At 47.4% G+C, this 24,066-nt stretch overlaps 1 protein-coding gene across 2 annotated transcripts in view; it reads left to right on the top strand.

The window, feature by feature from the left end:
* Nucleotides 1-16,519: 16,519 nt before the first annotated feature.
* The window catches only part of PAK1 (p21 (RAC1) activated kinase 1), a 119,939-nt gene continuing 112,392 nt past the window's right edge, over nt 16,520-24,066 (top strand). For both annotated transcript variants that reach the window (XM_034759107.1, XM_034759108.1), the window contains exon 1: nt 16,520-16,664. The gene's annotated coding sequence lies outside the window, so the exon portion shown is untranslated. The remainder of the gene's footprint in view (nt 16,665-24,066) is intronic.

The following is a 24,066-nucleotide window of genomic DNA, read 5'->3' on the forward strand; positions in this document are numbered from 1 at the left end:
TCCCACTTCCCACCCCCTGATTGCCCCCCTCAGAATCCCCAACCCCCCCCGCTCCTTGTCCCTGACTGCCCCCTCCTGGGACCCCTGCCACTAACTGCCCCCTAGGACCCCACCGCTTATCTAAGCCGCCCTGCTTCTTGTCCCCTGACTGCCCCCTCCTGAGAACGCCCTATGACCCTACCTGTCCCCTGACTGCCCTGATCCTTATCCACACCCCCAACCCATATTCACACCCCCGCCCCCAGACCGACCCCCGGGGACTCCCATGCCCTATCCAACTGCTCCCCGCCCCCTGACAGCCCCCCCAGGACCCCAGACCCATCTAACCCCCCCTGCTCCCTGTCCCTGACTGTCCCAACCCCTCTCCACACCCTTGCCCCCCTGACAGCCCCCCCCCAAACTCCCGACCCATCCAACCCCCCCTCCCTGTCCCCTGACCGGGGCCGGCTTTAAAGAGCCCAGGAATCGGGCTGCGCTCTGGCAGGGGTTGCGGAGCTTGGGGCTGGGCCGGAGGTGCTCGGCCGGCGCTGCTGGGGCCCGAGCCGGGCCGGGGGTGCTGGGGCCCGAGCTGGGCTTGGTCTGGGCCGGGGGTGCTGGAGCCCGAGCCGGGCCGGCGCTGCTGGGGGTGCTGGGGCCCGAGCCGGGCCGGGGATGCTGGGGCCCGAGCTGGGCTGGGTCTGGGCCGGGGGTGCTGGGGCCCGAGCCGGGCCGGCGCTGCTGGGGCCCGAGCCGGGCTGGGTCCGGGCTGGGGGTGCTGGGGCCCGTGCTGGGCCGGAGCTGCTGGGGCAGCCGGGCGCCGCTCGGCCCGGGCCGGAGGGAGCCGCTTGGCCAGGACCGCGCCTCCCCGGAGCTCTCCTCCTCGCGCCCCCCCCACCCCTGCCCCAGCTTACCTGCTGCTGCCTCCCACCTGCCCCTGCTTCTTTTCAGACTTCTCACGAAGATCTGATTGGCGGGAAGCAGGGGAGGGGGAGGAGCAGGTGGGCAGAGCGTTCAGGGGAGTGGAGGAGGGGGAAGACAGCTGTGGGCCGGACAGCGTGGTAAGGCTGCAGGGGATGGGGGGAGCCGGGAAGGGGCTTTGGGTGCCCAGCGGGGCTTGGCCGCCGCTTTTCTATCTATAAATAGCCGACCGGGGGGAAATCCCGGACATTTTTAGATTTTTAAAAATCCCCCCGGACGGCTATTTATAGACCGAAAAGCCGGACATGTCCGGGGAAATCTGGACATATGGTAGTCCTAATCTACAGGTCTGAGCCCAGGACTGGGAGCCAGGAGCCTCTGAGTTCAAATTCCAGTGTTGCCACTGTTTTGTTATGTGACTTAACCTCTTACCTCATTTTCCCCACCTGTAAGATGAGGGTAACAATACTTACTCACAGGATGCTTTAAGGATTAATTAGTGAATGTTTGTAAAGTGAATTATGGGCAAGAATTGGATGTCTCTATATATCCCAGAAAAGAGGGAAACAAGAAGACAGCCAGCCCTGGCACTTATATGAGAAAGCCATAAATTCTGGATTGCAGAACACATGGCCCAACCAACATCAGAGCCAGCAGAGAGATTATCATTAGTGTCAGAATAAGTACTTCTGGAATTTGGACTGAAAAGAAGGCCTAGGTTGAAGAGACTCAACAACTAGTACAACATACCACACAAATGACTCCAGAAGCAACCTTGGAATGATCTTGAATTGTATAGTCACCAGATTTCAGAGCAGCTTCACCCCAAAATCCCAGAGGATCTAAAAGGTAATATACTAGATTTGAGAGAAGTCCAGAGCAGGAGTCCAGCCTGTGACATCATTTTATCTTGTGGACCTTGCAAGTACATAACACGAAGTAGTCTATAGACAGACATGGAGACAGACTGAGTTTAGGGGTTCTCTAGTTGACACTGAATCCAGTTTCATCCATCAGGTTTATGAAATAGTTAAATAAAAGTATTTCACTAAAATCTGAGATGTCCTGCTTCCCCAAGAATATTACACTGCTCATCAGCAGTTCCGAGAGAGCTGAGGGGAAGTACATCATATTAAAGGAAATCTTTAGCATCTGGTCTAAAACAATTTGCATCTCCAAAGTGGTTTTGAACCCAACGTGGCCCATTCTGTAACAATCAGACTAGAGGTGATATAATTATTTGCATACCACTGTCCTCTGCTAGATTGTAATAGAGCTGTTCATTTATTACAGTTCTCTCTGCTGGATAAACTATTGAAGTTGCTACTTTATCAGCCACAGATGAGGACCCCCACTTCCTTTTTATTTATTTATTTATTTTTTTAAGGAGACAAGGGTATTGAATTTGGATCTTCTTGGAGTTAATGACATCATATGGAGCAGCTATAAACACACAGTGTTACTATAGAAGAGCTGTACATGCATTTGATGGATGAATTTTACTGTACTGATATAAAAAATAGGCTTCATGAAACATAAATGTAATCTTAAATTATCAGCAATAATCTTTTTTATTATTATTTATACTGAGATCCACCCAAAAAGTGTTAGGTGGGTTCAAATGTATAGGAAAGAGACATCATGATTTTATATGTTTACAGCTTCTTTAAACTGCATGATATATGTGAAACATTCGCACAACACTCACAAAGAATGGGTGTCTGTCAATGCTTTTCACTGCCTGGTTGCCACTCATATAATGCAGCAAGACAGAATCACAAAGGCATGGAAAAGGACGCATTTGATCATCCAGTCAATTCCTTTGCCAGAGCAGGATTGTTCCCTACATTTTATTTTCCAAGGCTTTGTTCAGTCCAGTTCTAAATGACTCAAGCTACAGATTGGTTCATGTGGTGACATTTTGGCAGGGTATGAAATAAAATCTGGCAGAGATGCAATGACTAAAGGCCTGATCCTGTCCACACTGAAATCAGTGGCAAAACTCCCATTGACTTCAACTGGAGCAGGATTGAATAGCACATAAGTAAGTAAGTAAGTACATAAGTAAGGCAAAAGAGGAAAAAAGCTAATTCTGTTATAGTCTCTTTCACTCTCTCCCCTATATTTACAATATCCCTCCTCACGGGCAAGATTTTCCACATACAAATGAGCTTCTTTGTTAGTGCTCAACGGATAAAATAGCCCTGGATTAACGGTTTCTCCTGATGTCTCACTCAGGCTGTCTGTTGTAGTGCTTAGCTCTCTTCACACTGATAATGGGAATGGGAACTCTCCAGAAGCATACTTTAAGAAATCAATAAAGAGAGGAAAAGCTGATTGATATTTTCTAATTTTCTTTAACTGGAGGAAAGCCTATTAAACTTGGCCAGTCTATAATGAAAGACAGGTTTACTGTGGTTCAGTGTATAAACTTCACCCTTCACGACTTTCACTCAAAGTTAACTATTCCTTTGTTATTCTATGGCTACCACGTCTTCTACTCATATGTATTGGGCAAATTATTCTATCATTTAGACCTATGTAAATCTGGATTAAATGTAAATTTAAATGGCATGAAACTGGATGATTTATCTGTGAGCAGGATTTGGCCCACTGAGCTCTGATTACCTGTTAATCAGCTTCCATTATAATTCTTCAAAGGCTGAAAGAAAAGAATTAACTACATCACTGGGCTAAAAAATGGATAGAATAAATTGAATAGAAAATGATTCATGGACATGAAAACAGCTTCTAGATGTATTTTATAAAACCATACTGGGGTGGTGGTGAATATTGGCCCTATAGGCCAAATTCTGGCCCTGGAAGAAAAGCCTAAATCAAATGGCTTTGCCTGTGGGAAACAGAGAGTTGCTGCTTGGAGCAGTCCATTAATTAGATTTTGCAGAACCTTAGTCTCTAGGTCCCATTTTATCTGAATTCTCTAAACTGGGGGGAAAGGGTCAGAAAAATAGTTCTGATTTTGATGCTAGTCTCCTTCCAGCATCCAGAAAAGTATCTGAAAAGATGTCTGAGAAAGATTTACCAAATTAAATAATAGGACAAGGTTATTTGCTCATAGTGACAATGGGGTAAGAGACAATACACCCCCCTCCCCCCAATTCTGAAATTTCCGTTAAAAATGCATGTTAAATGTGAAAAGAGGCATTTGAAACACAAATAGTGAAATGTACTGTTATTACAGTTGCTGCCACTGACAGCATATTATGCACTGTACATATTCTGTGGCTTTTGCAGGTATGAATGTTACACACTGGTGGACTCGTGGGTGAGATCTTTGCATGCCATTGCCATTCTGCTGATTCTACAGTATGTCTTACCTTCCCCAATATTATCTTGTCATTAACCAATGTTTTTCTATAGCCGTTCAAAGGCTCAATGCATTGGGGAACATGGGAGAGTTGTCTCTCCTTCTCCCCCCCACAACTTTTTCTCCCCCTCAGTGATATCCCCTTCCAACTGCCTCTTGGTACCTATTCCTGTTCCCTGGCTGCCTGTAATGCTGCCATGATGTATGTATTTTGCTATGCTCAGCTGCCATCGTGATTTCCAGCCAAAACAGGGTTGGGGGCATTCTTGGATGATGGGGTTGTTTTTAGGCAATGTGTGGAATGAGGCAAGGATAAGTGTGGAAGTTGGCAGGGAGGGGAGTTCCTTGGATATTGTGTGAAAAGGGGCAGATATGGAGGTGAGGGGGAGGAGTGAGGAGGAGCATTTGAGATGGTGACCTTGGCTGGGGAGAGGATAGAGAAGGGTGGATTTTAGCCGGGCAGAATCACGACTTCCGAGACAGAGAGGCACAGATGAGATTAATGGGGCTGGGAGACTGAAGGAGAAAATGTTGACTGCGATTTTTGTAACATGCCCTATGTGCACTCATTAGCTGAATTATGTGTTCACTTAAAGACATAAATAGCATAATTAAAATGAAGGATAAAACGCTGGGTTTTTTGCATATCACTGATATTTGAGTGTAGGTCGATCTGCCATGCCAATCATTCATCGCCATAGAGCCTTACAAATGGTAGGATTAAAATTTAAAGGGCCAGATCCTCAGCTGGTGTAAATCAGCATAGCTCCAGTGGCTGATCCAGTGGATTCAAATCCCACTTTAAAAATTCAAATGTATTTTAATTTGTTTTCCACCTCAGGTTAACTATGAATATTCATAACTTTTTCAAGAAGCAAAAAACTTCGGATGACTAATAAACATCACAGATTCTGTGCTAAAAATTTGGAGCAATGCAGCTCAGCAGAAACTGAGACTGTACAGCCAACGAAAGCACCAACCTTCAGCTCAGAAGGAGCAGCACGCCTTGGGATGGTGCTCTGTGTGATCAGACTCACCTACTAGCTGATGAAACGAAGGATGACGTCATTGCTAACCTATGGACCCCATTTGTATTTTATGACTTCCAGAGTTGCACAGTAAGCAGGGCCGGCTCTAGGATTTTTGCCGCCCCAAGCAAAAACAATTTTGGCCGCCCCCACCCTGTTTTATTCTTACCCCACCCCCGCCCCCCCTCAACTCCGCCCCTTCCCCAAATCCCTAGCCCTGCCTCCTCCCCCCAGGCTCTCAAGCCTAGGAGGGAGGGAGGGAGAGGGAGAAGCTGCGCGTGCGCCGCGCCCACTCGGGGTCTCCCCCTCCCTCCCAGGCTCTCAAACCTGGGAGGGAGGGGGAGCAGCGGCGCACGAATCAGCTGTTTTGCGCGCCGCGGCCGCTCGGGATCTCCCCCTCCCTCCCAGGGAGGGCGAGCAGTGGCACGCGAGCGGCAGCAGCGGAGGTGAGTTAGGGCAGCCGGGGCACATTTCTAGGGGCGGCATGGCCCGAGCCAGAATGCCGCCCCTAAAAATGTGCCACCCCAAGCACCAGCTTGTTTTGCTGGTGCCTAGAGCCGGCTCTGACAATAAGTCCAAGATCATGAAATCATTTATGGCTTACCCAGTATTTACCTTATTCCTCCATCAAAGGAAATATTTGCTGGTATTGGAATATTTTCTGGACAAAATTATCTGGGGTGTAAAAAGTGCATTAATTGCCAGAAGTTTCACCAAATACCAGGTCTTCAATGAAGCAGTGGGAGATCATGTAAAATCAGAATGGCATGAAGATTTCTATGAGCAGCCAACTTCTTGGATATCCTGAGCAAGAAGAAAGGAACCTTTAAGGAGCAACTGAAGACTCGCAAAGCTTATCAAGGGAGACTGTACCTAGTTGTTTGTTCCATCCTGCTTTGTGCCACACAAGTCATTATTCTCCATGATAAGTCTAGCAATGTGGAGATGAAAGTATTAGGCAGCATTTGGAAACTTCTACAATACAACCCAGAAATGAACTGATTGAAATATGTGGTTAAATTCAGAGAAATGATATTATAGGGTCAGGGAACACATGAGGACGGTTTTCAATTTTAATTGATGAACATGCAGACACGGCTGGGATTGGGAGTGAGCTTTGTTGAACTGAAGCATGGAAAGGCCTGTATTCAAGAGGCATGCTTGGGGTTTGTTCCAATATTTGAACTGAGTGTATAAGCCATAGCTAATACAATTTTAGCAAGTGCTTCTGAGTTTGGGTTTGAGCTCTTCAAATCAGTTGGCCTAGGTTATGATGGTTGCTCTGGGATGATAGAAAAAGAGGTAGATCTTACAGTTAGGTGGAAATACTCCAAAACCAATGATTGTGCACTTTTGATATATTTAGGACCTGGTTCACCCCTCATTTGCAACAGTTACACCAGTGTAACACCATTTTTACCTCAGTGTAAGTGAGAGGAGAATTAGTCCCACAGTTCTTTATTAGTCTATCCCTTCAGTCCTTTAATTACCTTGTTTCTCTTTTCTGAACTCCCTCTAATCAGTGTACACCTTTCTGGTAAGGAGGTAACCAGAACCATTCCAAGAGTTGTCTCACCAGAGTTGTACAGAGAGGGACTATTACCTGTATATTCTCTATCATGCTTTTGCATATGTAGCTAGGAATACAGTGAACATCTTGCATCACAAATTCACATCTAGGGCTTGATTCTCTACTGCCTTGCACCTTATGTGGTCATTTACATCTGGGCAAGATGGTTTTAAAATGTTACCATTCTGATTTGGCAGTGTTTTACACCCACTTTGCATGGGTGTGAAAATGACTACACAAGAAGGAAGTCACTGGTGAATCAGGCCCCGAGGCTCTGATTCCATCACAACCCACACATAATTACTCTGGAGTTACAATGCTTTAAGTGAAAGAAGATTCAGAGCCATAACTTGCTGTTCACTATCACCCAGTGTTATGTATTCTTAGTGAGCTTTTCAGGACAGGTATTGTGTCTTCATATAGATGTGAAATGTGGGGCTTGTCTACACAGAGTTTTCGTACCATGTTAACTATATTGTTTTAGAATCAAATATAGTGAAAGCAGTACAAACCCCTGGTAGGGGTGCAGCTATTCCCCTAAACTTGACTGAAGAGTGAGGCCATGTCTACAATACTGAACTGACATAGTGCCTTAGCTATTTGTCCATCGGTGTAGGAACACCCCCTTCCGGAGAGACAGTAGCTAGGTTGATGGAAGCTAGACATAGACCAGGTTAAGGTTCAGACACTTTATAATTAGTTTTGTGTTCTTCACACGTGGTAGTTCCGTAGGACATTCATAAACTCTGGTCTATTGCTCATAGTATGAGACCAATAGGGTTACAGTTGCCAATGTAGACTAGGATAAATAATGGCTGTTATCACCCAAAGCAAGACCATTAGGGACTGATTATTTAGGCCTTGGCTACACTTGCGAGTTACAGCGCTGTAAAGCCGCCCCCAGCACTGTAACTCACTCCCCGTCCACACTGGCAAGGCATTTGCAGCGCTGTAGCTCCGTGGTTGCAGCGCTGCATGTACTCCACCTCTCCGAGAGGAATAGCGAGTATTGCGCTGCCGCTGCAGCGCTGCGGCGCCAGTGTGGCCGCCCAATGCGCTGTGAATGGCCTCCAGAATTATTCGGCAGTATCCCACAATGCCTGTTCTAGCCACTCTGGTCATCAGTTCAAACTCTACTGCCCTGGCCTCAGGTAACCAACCATGTGACCCACACTTTACATTCCCCGGGAATTTTAAAAATCCCCTTCCTGTTTGCTCAGCCCGGCATGGCATGGAGTGCTATCAGCGAATCTTTCCAGGTGACCATGCCTCCACGCGCCAAGTGAGCCCCAGCATGGAGCAATGGCGAGTTGCTGGACCTCATCAGTGTTTGGGGGGAAGAAGCTGTACAGTCCCAGCTGCGCTCCAGCCGTAGGAATTACGATACCTTCGGGAAGGTATCAAAGGACATGATGGAAAGGGGCCATGACCGGAACTCCCTGCAGTGCAGGATTAAAGTGAAGGAGCTGCGGAGTGCCTACCGCAAAGCCCACGACGCAAACGGCCACTCAGGTGCTCCCTCCGCGACCTGCCGATTCTACAAAGAGCTGGATGCGATACTTGGGGTTAACCCCACCTCCACTCCGAGCACCACCATGGACACTTCAGAGCCGATGTGGGGGGGGGGGGAGCGGAGGGAGGAGGAGGAGGAGGAGGAGAAGGAAAACGGGAGTGATGGTGATGGGCCGGATGGAGACACCCTGGAATCCCTGGAGCCATGCAGCTAGGAGCTCTTCTCGAGCCAGGAGGAAGGTAGCCAGTCGCAGCGGCCGGTACTTGGTGGAGGACAAACAGAAGAGCAGGTTCCTGGTAAGCATTTTTTTTTTTTTGGGAAGGAATTTTTTCGGTGCAGGCTCTTTGGGAGAGGAGGGTTTGGCATGCATGCCTAGATGCGGAATAGTGCATTGATGTGGTTTATCACATCGCGGTAATTGGCCTCGGTAATCTCCTCGAATGTCTCATCCAGAATGTGTGCAATGTGCTTGCGCAGGTTTATCAGGAGAGCCACCGTGGTCCTTGTCCCAGCCAGGCTAACGTGTCCGCGCCACTGTGCCGCGAGGAGCGAGGGGACCATTGCTGCACACAGGCAAGCTGCATATGGGCCAGGGCGGAAGCCGCATTGCAGTAGAAGACCCTCCCTTGCTTCCCAGGTCACTCTCAGCAGCGAGATATCGTCCAGGACGAACTCCTGTGGAAAATGTTGGGACAGTGTTCAGTGTAGGTGCCCCCTGAAGCTGTTGGCTCTTCCCAAGGCACAGAAACCCAGAGGACAGTGCAGCCCTGAAACAATCAGTCCCCCTTACTCACCATTTTGAGGCTCCCGTGGGATATGTGTGCTCTGTTTCGGACGGGAAAATTATGCTATTGTGTTGACCCTGTGTATTTTCTACTCCTTAAGTGCTGGGGGAATCATTACTCTGTCTGGTATAAACAATGCTGCCTCTGTTAAATGTTGCATTTTGCCTATACAGCTGCATCAACCTTGAGACCTCAGCCGTCCCTCTTATCGCCTGCTCAGAGACTGCAAAGACTCAGGAAGAGACCGCGAAAAAGCAAAGAAGACATGTTGCAAGAAGTGATGCGGCAATCTATTAAAGAGAATGAGAAAGCACAGGACTGGAGGGAGAGAGAAAGCAGGATCCGCCAGGAAAATGCAGTGCACTGGCGGCAAAGCACCACGCACCGGCAGCAAAGCACTGATTGGCTCATAAGCATCCTGGAGCGCCAAGCAGACGCTATCCAGGAGCTGGTAGCCATGCAGAAAGAGGAGCAGTACCGCAAATGCAAATGCCACCCCCCCTACAGCCCTTGTCCCAAAACTATTTCTGTTGTGCCCCACTGTCACCTCCAACCCACTTTCCCCAACTTCCATGTTCTTCATGCCACCCGCTGCCTCCAACACCAGTATCTTCACCACCCAGCCCTGAAAACCACCCTTACCCTCTGCACTCAACCCCCATCACCATGCAGTATAGCTGTCCTGAAGTGCAGCACTCACTGCACAGCACAGCAGACAGGACATACGCGAATCTGTGATTGTACTGTTCCCCACTCTACCCCCTTGTTTCTTTTCAATAAATAAATTTTTTCTCTTTTCAATAAATGGATTTTTTGGCTTTGAAAACATTCTTTATTATTGCATAAAGTAAAAGACTCCTTAACCCAGGAAATAAACAGGCACTGCAAGTCTGCTTGTCTGCTTAGCAAACACTGATTCCTAAAGATTGGAACTACTGCACTTCACTCCCGTGCAGGGCACCAGATATCACTTCTGGTTTTCAGCCTCAAATTGCTCCCTCAAGGCATCCCTAATCCTTGCAGCCCTGCGCTGGGCCCCTGTAATAGCCCTGCTCTCTGGCTGTGCAAATTCAGCCTCCAGGTGTTGAATCTCAGAAGTCCATGCCTGAGTGAAGCTTTCACCCTTCTCTTCACAAATATTATGGAGCGCACAGCACGTGGATATAACCGCAGGGATGCTGGTTTTGGCCAAGTCCAGCTTCCTATACAGAGATCGCCAGCGGGCCTTTAAATGGCCAAAGGCACACTCCAGTCATTCGGCACCGGCTTAGCCTGTTGTTGAACCGTTCCTTGCTGCTGTCAAGGCTCCCTGTGTAGGGTTTCATGAGCCACGGCATTAACGGGTAAGCGGGATCTCCAAGGATCACAATGGGCATTTCAACTTCCCCTACCGTGATCTTCCACTCTGGGAAAAAAGTCCCGGCCTGCATCTTCCTGAACAGCCAAGTGTTCCGAAAGATGCGTGCGTCATGCACCTTTCCAGGCCAGCCTGTGTTAATGTCAATGAAATGCCCACGGTGATCCACAAGCGCCTGGAGAACCATAGAGAAATACGCCTTCCGATTAACGTACGCGGATCCTAGGTGGGGTAGTGCCAAAATAGGAATGTGCGTCCCATCTATCGCCCCTCCACAGTTAGGAAACCCCATTTGTGCAAAGCCATCCACTATTTCCTGCATGTTACCCAGAGTCATGGTTCTTCTGAGTAGGATGTGATTAATGGCCTTGCAAACTTGCATCAACACGATTCCAACGGTCGACTTTCCCACTCCAAACTGGTTTGTGACCGACCGGTAGCTGTCTGGAGTTGCCAGTTTCCAGATTGCCATAGCCACCCGCTTCTCCACTGGCAGGGCAGCTCTCAATCTCATGTCCTTGTGCCGCAGGGTGGGGGCAAGCTCCTCTCACAGTCCCATGAAAGTGGCTTTTCTTATCCGAAAGTTCTGCAGCCACTGCTCGTCATCCCAGACTTCCATGATGATGTGATCCCACCAATCGGTGCTTGTTTCCCAAGCCCAAAAGTGGCGTTCCACGATGCTGAGCATGTCCGTGAATGCCACAAGCAATTTCATGTCGTACACGTTACGTGGCTCGATAGCATCGTCGGACTTCTCACTCTCACTGTCACTTTGGATCTTAAGGAATAGTTCGACAGCCAAACGTGACGTGCTGGCGAGACTCGTCAGCATACACCTCAGCAGTTCGGGCTCCATTTCCCGCAGACAGATCGCGCTGCACAGAAACCGTTGAAAGATGGCGCCAAAGGTGGACGGAAACAAAGGGATTTCTGGGATGCGAAGCGATGCATCACCGGGCACTGGGACAGGACCCAGAATGCCCCGCATCCACTCCCCCTTCTCACAACCCACGGCGCCAGAATGGGAAAAGGTGCTCTGTGGGATAGCTGCCCATAATGCACCGCTCCCAATAGCGCTGCAATTGCCGCAAATGTGGCCACGACAGTGCGCTGGGCAGCTGTCAGTGTGGACAGACTGCAGCGCTTTCCCTACTCAGCTGCACGAAGTCAGGTTTAATTCACAGCGCTGTACATCTGCAAGTGTAGATGTCTAAGGGTATGTCTACACTGGAAACTTCAAAGCGCTGCCTCAGGAACGCTCCCACGGCAGCGCTTTGAAGTGTGAGTGCAGTCGCTCTCCCAGCGCTCCTGGTAATCCACCTCCACGAGGGGATTAGCGCCGAGTGCTGGGAGCCTGTCTATGCTAGCGCTTTAAAGCGCTCAGACTTGCTGCGCTCAGGAGGGTGATTTTTCAAACCCCTGAGCCAGCAAGTTAGAGCGCTATAAAATGTAAGTGTAGACAAGCCCTTAGCTGGTCATGATGAGCCCTAGACTCCCCCTTAGAGCTGACCACAACCATCTAACATGTTTTGAAAGGTTGCTAAGTGGTGTTTAAAATCCTGTTAGCTGCTACCTATTTTCCTAGTCTAGGCAGGGCCCCAGGCTGTGGGCCAACATTCTTTGCTGTTGGTCTAAAAAAGAGGAAATTTAGGTTCTCAAGTGATTACTCAAAAATCAATTGATTAACAGAGATGGTCTTTGAGGTTGGGGCCTGGTGCTCAATTCCTGCCCACAGAACACAAGGGACCCTTTTGAGGTAACTGAGGAAAAGAACTTCTTTTTGGAATGAAGCCATATGAATTTGTTCTCAGTACCAAGGAAAATCACAGTCCTTTCCCAAAGATTCTCAGTGCATCTGCTCTGCCTATTAAGTTCAGAACACAAATAAAAAAAAAAAACATTGTTTGGCTTTCAATCAGTCACCTCTCAAGCAAGACTTACCTTTTACGATGAGAGGTCCATTTGCCACTGCCACTTTGTGGACAGACATTCCTGAACATCTCTTCCTGTCTTTGGTTGTGGAGCAGGTCTTAGATGCCCAGCAATAGGTTGGGATGAAAGATTGATAAAGTTTGGCTGGATTCAGGAAACGGGGTACCCAGTGGTGGAGCTAATAAAGGGGCAAGAATGGCGACTGCCCCTCACCCTGCCCGCAGCAGCCTTCAGGTGTATGTGTGGTCCTTTTTCAAGCATATTATGCAGTTGACAAAAGGAGGTGTAAAATTTTCACACAGGGATGGAGAGCAAGGGGGAACTGCTGCTTCTAGGTGAGTATGGGGCAGGCTCACTCTCCAGCCTACCACCAATGACCTATTGACCCCCGCTTGCAAAACCTGGCTCTGCCACAAGGAACCCCTTTGGGGTCCCAATTTATGGCACCATCTGTCCTAATCTCCTAATAATAATGGAGCAAAAATATGCTCTATTCCTTTGGGGACACTTTAGAATAGTCTCTTAAAGGCGGTCTGCAAAGGTGGGAAAAAGCCTTTGTACCCCCTTTTTGCTTCCTTAGCTCTAATCTACACACAGAAATTGCACAGATTTAACTAAATTGGTTTCTAAACTGATTTAAGGCTTGTTTTTTTACACACAGTTTTTTTTAACCATTTTAACTGTATTTGTTTTAGTAAGAGACATAGGTCATATCTACACTACAGCACTACAGCTGTGCTGCCATGGACTGGAAAGGTTTTTTCTGTTGCTGTAGGTAATCCAAATCTCCAAGCGGCAGTCACTAGGCCAACAGAAGAATTCTTCTTTCAGCCTCGCTGCATCTACACTAGGGGTTAGGTCAGCATAGCTATGAAAATATTCACACCCCTGAGCGCCATAGCTGTGTCAACCAAACCTAACCTAACTGTGTCAACTAGTTAAAGCAATATAACCCCTAGCTGAGATGGAGTTAATTTCCTAAACTATATTGGTATAAGCGCCTTTATATGGTATAACTCAGGATTTCTCAAACTTCATTGCATCGTGATCCACTTCTAACAACAAAAACTACTACATGACCCCAGGCAAGGGGACTGAAGCCTAAGCCTGGCCAAACACAAAGTCTGAGTCCTGCAGGTTAGGGGGGACTAAGCCGAAGCTTGAGGGCTTCAGCCTTGGGCAGGGGGCTGTAACCTGAGCCCCGCTGCCCAGGGCTGAAGCCCTCAAGCTTTGCTTCAGCCCTGGGTGGTGGGGTTCTGACTTCGGCTTCAGTCCCGGGTCCTAGCAAGTCTAACGCCAGCCCTGGCAACCCCATTAAAACACAGTTGTGATCCACTTTGGGGTCCCAACCCACAGTTTGAGAACTGCTGGTATAACTACCTCCAGACTGGGGGATGATTAAAGTGATACAAAAACTATGTGTAGACCAGGTCTAGTTAAACTTGTGCAACTCCCTTGTTGGACACATTTAAATTGGTTTAGGAGTGGTTCGTGTTGAATTAGTTTAATTTGATACATATATTGTCCCACTAGGAGGGGGTGCTTCAGTGTGTTCAGGACTGATTATCTGCTTCAGGTCCTCCACTATAGGAGTGAGGAGTAATCAAGGGGACTATGTGTTCTGATTCATCACTGAATTAGGATGCAGATGCTAACAATATTTACAGGGTGCCGTTCCATACTATCCCCCTGCAATGGGTCATTCCCCACCCATTCCCCTTTTCTGGGGAGTGTGAAATGCTTTGGCTGCTCCCTGCCATTTCAGTCTTTCAGGTCCACTCCTTACCAGTCACTGCCCACCAGGGCCGGCTCCAGGCACCAGCCCCAGGTGCTTGGGGCGGCCAAGGGAGAGGGGCGGCACCTGCGGCAATTCAGAGGCGGCAGGCCCCTCACTCCCTCTAGGAGCAAAGGACCTGCCGCTGAACTGCTGCTGCCGATCGCGGCTTATTTTTTTTTTTTTTTTTGCTTGGGGTGGCAGAAATGCTGGAGCCAGCCCTGCTGCCCACACAACTGGGAGAGTTGATGTTGCTTCTCTGTGCTGGAAGTGAAGGGGGATCATTGTTCCTTGCCTAGCTCTGGTTGCAAGTACGTGTGTAAGAGGGAGACAGTAATGGTGTTTCCACACTGGTCTATCAACCCTGCAAGGGATGGATGCAGCCAGACCTGCCATGAAGAAGGGAATCCTGGGCAGCAGCTCATACAGGGAGAACAGAAAAGCTTTAGAAAAAATCAGCTTGTGTCACAAATTTTGATAAAATCAATAATTTGAATAAAAATTTGCCACGACTTGGTTTCAAAATGTTTTTTTTTTAAATTACCAGGACTCATCTATATTTCCCCCCAAAATATTTGTATTTTCCTCTCAGGCATAAGAAGTTATTCTATTGCATGTGGCCTCAGCACAGAACTAGAAGACAAGAAATCTTGAGTTCTAATCTCGGCTCTGACATTTACCTCCTCTGTGGCTTTGGGCAAGGCAGTCAGGGTGTGTCTACACTGAGCTTTTTCATCAGATCTCTCACTGTTGCAATAGCATCATGCAGCTGCACTGATGCTAATGACAGTGGGATTCCTAGTATGGGCCTGCTGTTGCTCTTTCTACCACCATGACAACAGATGGCCAGCTGGTGTTTTAAGACCACTGCTTATCATGCTAAATAGTGTTGTCCTGTTGTTTTTTTTGTTCCCCTTGTCTGTCCTATCCACCACTTGTCTCTTATCTCTTACTTAGGGCTTGTTCACATGAGAAAGTTGCACTGGTTTAACTAAAGCTGTGATTTTAAACTTGTGCAAAAGGCAGTGGAGATGCTTTTGTTTTGGTTTAAACCAGCTTTCTTGTCATTTAACTTAAATCAGTTAGGAACAGATTTAAGCTAAACCAAAAAAAAGAGGGTCCACCTAGGAAGTTGCACCAGTTTAAAAACACATTTAGGAAAAAGTCACACAACTTCTGAGATTAGACAAGGGCTCAGATTGTAAGGTCTTTGGGACAAGAACTATCTTTTGGTTGTGTTTGTACATTGCTGAGCACAATGGAGCCCTGGCCCTACCTCAACACAAATAACATGCGAGAAAAGGGTGAGTGGGGTAATATCTTTCATTGGACCAACTTCTGTTGGTAAAAGAGACACGCTTTTGAGTTTACACGGAGCCCCTAGTGGTAGTGAAACCATGGGAGATTTTATGCTTTCAGAGATTCCTGAAATGGAAATCCATCAACTTCATGAAAAATAGTATGCATCCGAAGAAGTGGGTTGTAGCCCACGAAAGCTTATGCTCAAATAAATTTGTTAGTCTCTAAGGTGCCACAAGTACTCCTATGCTTTTTTTAGAGATTCCTGTGTAGCCCCAATACCATCAGCGGGTGTAACTGATCACAATTCAGCTGATGATGCACAAGAAGGAGCAGAACCCAGCTGGCTCTCTGAGTCCCTTAGCCTGTGGGACTAGCAGGAGTAAAACAAAAGGAGGAGGCATTTTCCTAGTAAAGTAGCAAAGGTCACTCTGAACAGACCTAGGGAGCAGGTTTCCTAACTAAGAAGGTGTGGTTATATAGTTTCCGGAACAGAACAAATCTCTCCTGTTTCCCACACTATAAAAGGGGGATGGGAGGTAATTCTTTCCATATTTACCTCCAAGTGCCTATGGCCGGGTGGGGAGATCGATCAGTTAATGTCTGTAAAGGGCTCGGAAGGTGAAAAGTGCTGATTCTCCTAAAACTCTCCCGAGCACATCCTGGGCTGGTGGCTTGGCAAACTGCGGAAGATGCTGCCGCGCAGGGAGTTTGGCTAGGGGGGATGCCTGGGCTCGTGATGTCGGCTCGCAGCCCCCTAATCCCAGGCGCCTCTACCTCATTCCCAAATGACATCACCCTGCAAGCCTTCTGTGTGCTTCACACTCACATGTCCCTCTCCCACTCCTTCCCTCCCAATCCCCATCAACCCACCTCGCAGGGGGGAGGGGAGAGGGGGTTCGCCGGACGCCCCCAGCAGCCAATGGGAGAGGAACCCAGCCGTGGGCGGGGAAGAGCCGATGGGAGGGGGCCCGGGTGCTGCAGCCGGGGCTAGGTATTGCTGACAATAGGGGAAGCAGGAGCGGCGTGCGGGAGGAGGAGCGGTGGGCGGGCGCGCCTGCTGGCTGCCTTGCTCAGAGAGAGCCGCGCCGCGCCGCGCCGCTGGGAGTGCGGGGCAGCGAGAAAGAGGAAGCGAAAGCGGCCGCCGGGCGAGAGACAGGGACCAGCTCTGCCGCGACCCGGTGAGTCCCGGGGGTGCCCCCCGCCCGGCGCACTTGCGGGGCACTTCGGATCTTCGCGTCACCCGGGGTTCCCCGGGCAGGGGGCGTTCGGAGAGCGACTCTCATTCATTCCCACGCTGGTCCCCGGAGTCCCTGGTGTGGACAAGTTTCTCACCAGGGCGCAGCGCAGACGGAGTCCCTTCAAGTTTCCCTGGGCGGGGGTGGGTGACTCGGGCGAGCCGGGCTCCGAGCAGCGCTGGGGGGCTACGCCGCATGGCTGGGGTTGGGGAGACCCATTCAGCCAAGGGAGAGGGGCCGAGTGCTTCCAGCCTGCCCTCTCCTGCACATGACGCTCATTCATTTAACAAAGGGAGCTGCCTTCGTTCCTAGCCCCCCTTAGCTTGCGCCAGCGTGAACCGGAGGGATAGTGTGTGTGTGTGTGTGTGTGTGTTGGGGGCGCGGGGATTGGGATCTAAACTGGAGCAGCTTTTCCTGGCTCTGTTGGGGTTCATTGACTAGAGAGAACTGGGGGTGGGGGTTCCCCCCTTGCTTTCTCATAGCTGGTAGTAAAGAGACCTGGGCATGGGCGCTTGGATGTTGTGGTAAGGGGGAGACCTGAAGAGGCAGTGGCGGGGTTCAGCATTGGGCTTTTTGTCTAGGGAACTGAAACAACGGGGGTGCCTGGGGCTGGCAGGCGCTTCAGCACTGAATTGATGGGGTATGTAAGGAGCAGAGAAAATAAAGATCGTGTCACGATTCGGAGCGCAGTTCTGGCTTTTGAGGCGGTGAGCGAACTGAGAGTTGGGGGGAGGGGAGGTTGTGTGAGGTTTGGGGTGAATACAGAGAATTGGGGACCCGGAATCCTGAGGAGGGGGTTGCCTGTCCAGCGAGCGAGTTGTATGTCTAGTGACACAAGTGGGGTTGGGTTTGGGGAATGGAGATGCCCCCCCATCCCGCTTTGTGTGCCCAGTGAACAGAGCCAATAGGTGGTGGGGGCAGGAGGTTGGTATCGCTTCTTGCAGTGGGTGTGGGTGTTGGGTGAAAATGCAGAGTGCAGTTCTTCTGGGGTTTTTATTTTTGGTGCTTGGAGAGAACTCGGGCAGCAGAACTGAACTTTCTGAATGTGATGAACAGAGAATTCAGGGAGCGTGGGTGTGTCTCAGTGGGTGGTTTTCTTCAAGGCTGTTCCTGGGGAGCGAGGGGAGCACCGCAGGAGGGTTCTGCTGGAGGAATGACTTTATCTCATTCTATAACTCTGCCATGTGAAATTGCCCAGATTCAGAAAGCCTCCTGTTCCTATGTGATGTCCACTGTGATTCTGGCTACTTTCCTCTTCCAGAGGCTTTAACAATCCCAGCGCTATGTGAGCTGTCTGGATGTCACAGAACATTTGCGGGCACTGGCAATTACTCAGTCCTTATTCATCCCCAACCTCCAGTAAGAGTTTCTCCTGGGGAGAAAGATGAGTAGAAACTGAATAAAAGGCTTCAGAATTTGGCTCGATATTTGGGAAACATCATCTGCTCTAAGCTGTGCAAATGATGTTTAGATGCTATGATTATTATGTACACTTTAATAGGTGGTAATAATGGTGAGAACTGCATTGTTAAACTGTTTAGTCGTAGCCAAGTTTTAAAAGCAAAAAAGTGTGGGTGTTGTGACTCGGCAGGGTTTCTTAGAGTGAGGCATGTTTCTAAAAGATTTTCAGCAAGTCAAGGAACAGAAGGAAGAAAGTCTGTTCTTTCCATTGGGAATTAGAGAGTAATCCCAGTACACGACTTAACCTCTGGGTACAGTGATTGCATCCCCCCACCCATATTTTGGGAGCTGCTTGATGAGTTACGCCTTGTCCTACAAGGGCCTGAGTGCCCTCAATCTTCAGGGACTTCAGGAGAAGTTGAGGATGCTTGTCACTTGTCCGGCTCAGGGCAGGTCTACACTAGAAGTGCTACATTGGTGCAGCTGCACTGTTGTATGTTCTATGACAGCGCTTTGGTCACTGTAACTTGCATTGCTGTGTGTGTGTCTTTTTCACTCCCCTGAGCGACGTAGGTAAGACCGACTTACCCAGTAGTGTAGACCTGCCCTCAGAAAGAGGCTTTGGTGCAATCCTTACAGGTGTCCACTGAGCAGTTGAGGTTCCTTTATGCCCCCCACCCCCTTAATGCAGATTGCTCCTACAAGCAGGCGTAATCTGTATAGAGAGAGAGGACAGCCAGAATACAGGAAGATGTTATTGCTGCTATTCCAGTATTTGCTTGAGTTTATTTGAAGATTGATTACGGTACTTTTTCTTTTGTACCTTGAGCCAGAATTTGGCCTTGTATACATACAACACTACAGAAATGCTGAAAGTAATGGGTGGAGGGTGACAGCCAGGTGGATAGTTGTCAGACCTGAACTCTGCAGGGAGACTAGATTTTTTCCAAATGTGATGCTAAAGCTACTAAGGTACCCCTCCTATATGTGGTATTGAAATAAAAGTTAAACCTGAGGAAGAAACCACTCTTGTAGAATAAGAACATTAGTGCGCGGACCATCATGTATCTCTGCTCAGTGACTGTTATGGGTGAGACTAGGTGGATGAGATGATATCCTTTATTGGACAAACTTCTGTTGGTGAGATAGAGAAGATTTGGAGCTTACACAGAGTTGCTTTTCAGGTCTTCTTCCCAGATGAGGAAGAATTGTGTGTGTTTGGGGGGAAAATATAAATGGAAATATTTGAATTTTCTAATACCTCAAAGATGTCAAGCCTGGTTTCTCCTCCACCCTCCCAATAATTAGTTAATTACAAAAGATGACTATAAGTTTTCTTTGTATCAGTTTGCTTGCAACAGTTTTAAATTCAGTGCTAACCTTCTCACCAAATAAGGTCAGAACTGCAAACATCCATCTACCTCACTATTACTAGCTATTTGGGGTTTATTTTTGTTAATGATGATTTTTCTGATCAGCAAGATGTTATGCCAGACACTGTGGTGTTTGCATGGAGGAAATCACTGGTCCTATGATTTGCTCTCTCTCTAGACACTTATGTGGCATTCATAAGTGTAATATCTGAGTGCCTTCCTTGCTGACTTAGAGCCTGCCCTTCTACCCTCATCAAAGCCAATTGCAATATTCCTATTGACTTGAGAGGGAGCAGGCTTGAGTTCTAAATCCTGTTTACTGAGACATGCTTTCTGATTTTCCCCTTTTTGGTGCAGGTGTCCTGCAAGGCTTTTCTTTTGAAAGGGTAACTTTTAAAAATCACCAGTGCAAAGTATGAGGATGGGATCCCTGCCTCAAAGAGCTTATAGTCTAAACAGACAGTGTACATGAAGCACAGGGGAAGGGGATGCAACAGCAAGCCCAGTGACAAAGTACTCTGTTCACATAGGAATTGCAAGTTCCTTTATTTAATGCTTATTTGGGATGGGGAGAGGTAGGGTTTAGAGGCCTTTTGAGTTCAAGTATGTTTTCAGGAGGGTGTGACGGGATCCCTGGGGTGCAACCTGGAACTGGGGTACTGCTGAGCCCTCTGATCCACCAGCCTGCACTTCCTCTCACTGTTGTCTGGCAGGTACTGCACTTACACAGCCATCCATAGGCAGGGACACACCCAACCTAGGGTAGGTCTACACTTACCTCCAGGTCCGGCGGTAAGCAATCGATCTTCTGGGATCGATTTATCGCGTCTTGTCTAGACGCGATAAGTCGATCCCGGATCAATCCCGGAAGTGCTCGCTGTCGACGCCGGTACTCCAGCTCGGCAAGAGGAGTACGCGGCATCGAAAGGGGGAGCCTTCCTGCCGTGTCTGGACCCGCGGTAAGTTCGAACTAAGGTACTTCGAATTCAGCTACGTTATTAACGTAGCTGAATTTGCGTACCTTAGTTCGAAGTGGGGGGTTAGTGTGGACCAGGCCCTAGTTACATGAATGCTTCTCCCAGCTACTCATGAACCAACAATAGAGAGGCTCCAGCCAATTCCCTCCAGCTCCCCAGCCTTACCCCTTCTTGCCCTGGTCAGAAGCCTCACCAGTGTAAGATTATTACCCAGTCTGTCCCTTCCTCAATGTGGAGAGGACACACACTAGCCTTTGTAACTGAGCTGAGATTTCACAAGCACTTCAAGCAATTTTGAAGTTTTAAGTAAAGTATAAAACAGATTTATTAGCTACAGATAGATTTTAAGTGGTAGGCATAAAAGATCAGAGAAAGTTACCAAAGAAAATAAAAGATAAATGTACAATCTAAATCTTAAACCTTATTACACTAGGCAGTATTTAGATCAGCATTTTTCTCAGCCCACTGGATGTTACAGTTCTCAATGCACAGGCTTCTCCTTAAGCCTGGACCAGTCTTCTCAGATCACCTTCCTCTTCTCCGCATTGCTGTTGCTTCTAGCATAGGTGTGGGGGAGGAGAAAGGTAAAGACCTGCTGTTACTGTTCCCTATTTTATATCCTTAGTCCATGTGCCTAGACGACACTTGCCCAGACTTGCCCTGGTAGGCTTTGCTGAGTCACTGGATTGAGCAATCAACCTGGTGTAGTCTTGTGCAACTGAGTCATAGAGTTGAGCAGTCCCCATTGTGTGGTGCTTGGGCAGCCCTCATTGAATTGTAAATCTCTGAATTACAACTCCCCTGCTAATTAACGATCGTTGACCACCCTTCTGGGTGGAGGTCCTTTGTATGTCACTAGTAAATTTACAGCATATTTCAGTAACACCATACAGCAACTTTTATAACTTTATACACACTAATGCTATACATATTTGGACAGAACAATGGGTTTCAGCAGGTCATAACCTTTCATATGGTATCTTACATGGCATGCTTTGTATGAAATACGATGATGTACGAATGATGAGTATGGGGTTTACAGAGTGCCATTTTGAAGTACAGTGTGTCACAGAGGGATTGAAGGAGAGGATGGAGGCATGGTGGAGGCATCCTGCTCAATTACAGTGCTTCAGGTCATCATCCAGACTTCAGAAGGAGTATGTGAACTGCAGAACCACACATCTGGTTTCTGTTATTAAAGCTAAAACAGGGGCTCGTTTGACCTCTTGCATCTGATCTGGGGTGCAGGTTAAACAATAGCTTTTTCCCAATACAGTTTCTTTGGACGCTCTGCGCTCTTTGTACCTGCTTTAGTCCACTTCAACACTGATGTATCTTCACTGAAATCAATGGTGTTACATCAGTGGAAGAGGTGCAGCAAAGTAGGGCTCTCAAATGATAAAATTAATCGTGATTAATCACGAGATAAAACAAATGTAATCCCACTGTTAATAATAGAATACCAATTTAAATGTATTATAAATCTTTTTGGATGTTTTTCTACATTTTCAAATATATTGATTGGAGTCTGCATTGTAAGTGAAAAGTGTAGAGTGCTCACTTTATATTATTTTTGATTACAGATATTTGCATTGTAGAAAAGATAAACAAATGATGGTGCAATCTACACGTCAAAGCATGAAGGGGCACATGAATGTTTAGCATATCTAGCACGTAAATGCCTTGCAGTGCTGGCTACAACAGTGCCATGCAAACATCTGTTCTCACTTTCAGGTGACATTGTAAACAAGAAGCGGGCAGCATTATCTCCCGTAAATGTAAACAAACTTGTTTGTCTTAGCGATCGGTTGAACAAGAAGTAGGACTTGTAGGCTCTTGTAGGCTTTTGTTTTTGAGTACAGTTATGTAAAAAAATAATAATTCTACATTTGTAAATTGGACTTTCACAATAAAGGGATTGCACTACAGACAGTACTTCGATGGGGTGAACTGAAAAATACTATTTTTGTTTTTTACAGTGCAAATATTTGTAATAAAAATTAAGTGAGCACTGTATACTTTGTACTCTGTGTTGTAATTGAAATCAATATACATGATATAACGCAGTCCTCGGGAGCCAAAAAAATCTTACCGCGTTTTAGGTGAAACCGCGTTATATCGAACTTGCTTTGATCCACCAGAGTGCGCCGCCCCTCCACCCCCCCGGAGCACTGCTTTACCGCGTTATATCCGAAATCGTGTTTTGTTGGGTCGCGTTATAATGAGGTAGAGGTGTATTTGAAAATGTAGAAAACATCCAAAATATTTATAATAAATTTCAGTTGGTATTCGATTATTATTTAACAGTGTGATAATTGCAATTAATCTCAGTTTTTAATTTTTTGATAGTTAATTTGGTTTGAGTTAATCGCTTGAGTTAACTGACAGCCCTAATATGGTGAATAAGGTGCTTTATTTGATTTTATTTTTTTAAGAGATTTAGCACAACACTCTTTTTCTGTCCCCAATGTTGTGTATCTTTCTTCGACACAGGAACAAACACCATGTCAAAGGCTGCAACAGCATAGCATGTGTACTGTTTTACTCCTGCATTTGAAATTATTTATGGCAGTAGCACCCAGAGACCCTCACTGACAGTAGGACTCCACTGTGCTTGGCACTGCACATAATATATAGTGCATGCCTTGAAGAGCTTATACTCTAAACCAGGGGTGGGCAAAGTTTTTGGCCCGAGGGCCACATCGGGGTTGCGAAATGGTATGGAGGGCCGTGCCTCCCCAAACAGCCTGGACCCTGCCCCCTCCCATTTCCCATCCCCTGACTGCCACCCTCAGAACTCCCTCCCAGGCCAGGAGCTTAGGGGCCGGGCAGGATGGGCCCATGGGCTGTACTTTGCCCACCTCTGCTCTAAACAAATGAGAGAGGATGGGAGAAAGGAAGTACTATTGTATTGTTACCTCAGTTCTTCATCTGTAAAATTGGAAGTGGTTTGTCTAAACTGTTGCAGAGCTGGGAATTGAACCTAGATCTTCTGTGTCCCAGTCCAGTGCCTTCAGTACAAGTCCATCCATCAACCCTGATTGTGTTGATGAAATGTCAACTGTGCAATCACTGACTTTAAAAACAGAAATACCAAAGGTCAGAACAAAGAGTTCCAGCTTTGGTGTGGTTATAACTCCTTCTACTGACGTGTTTTCTGTCATGGTGGCAGTGATGGACTTTGGATTATTATTATTATTATTTTGAACTCTAGATTGGTAGAAAGAACAGTCTTCTTGATGCAATAAAACTAACGTTTTATGGTTGTTAAAATACCTGATAGCTCAAATGACACAAGCGTTTCATACCCCTATCTAGCATGACTTCTCTTTTACTTTCTGATGGATTATGGGTTATGTTTTATTCATGAAGTGGGGGATGGGGAAGAGAAATCATTTTCATTCAGATAGTGGGGCTTTCAAATAGTGGTGTTTGTTACAATGTGTTCTTCTGTTTGCATATAGAAAGCATTGTGGCTTGTGAAATACATATGCCTCGTCAGATCTCTTTTTTGAAACTGTTTATGCTAAATATCGTTCCAGATTTTCATAATTCTCATTTTATATATATGCATGTGCCCACACATGCACATAC

This window comes from Trachemys scripta, chromosome 1 (genome assembly GCF_013100865.1).
Source record: "Trachemys scripta elegans isolate TJP31775 chromosome 1, CAS_Tse_1.0, whole genome shotgun sequence".
Classification (NCBI taxonomy): Eukaryota; Metazoa; Chordata; order Testudines; family Emydidae; genus Trachemys; species Trachemys scripta.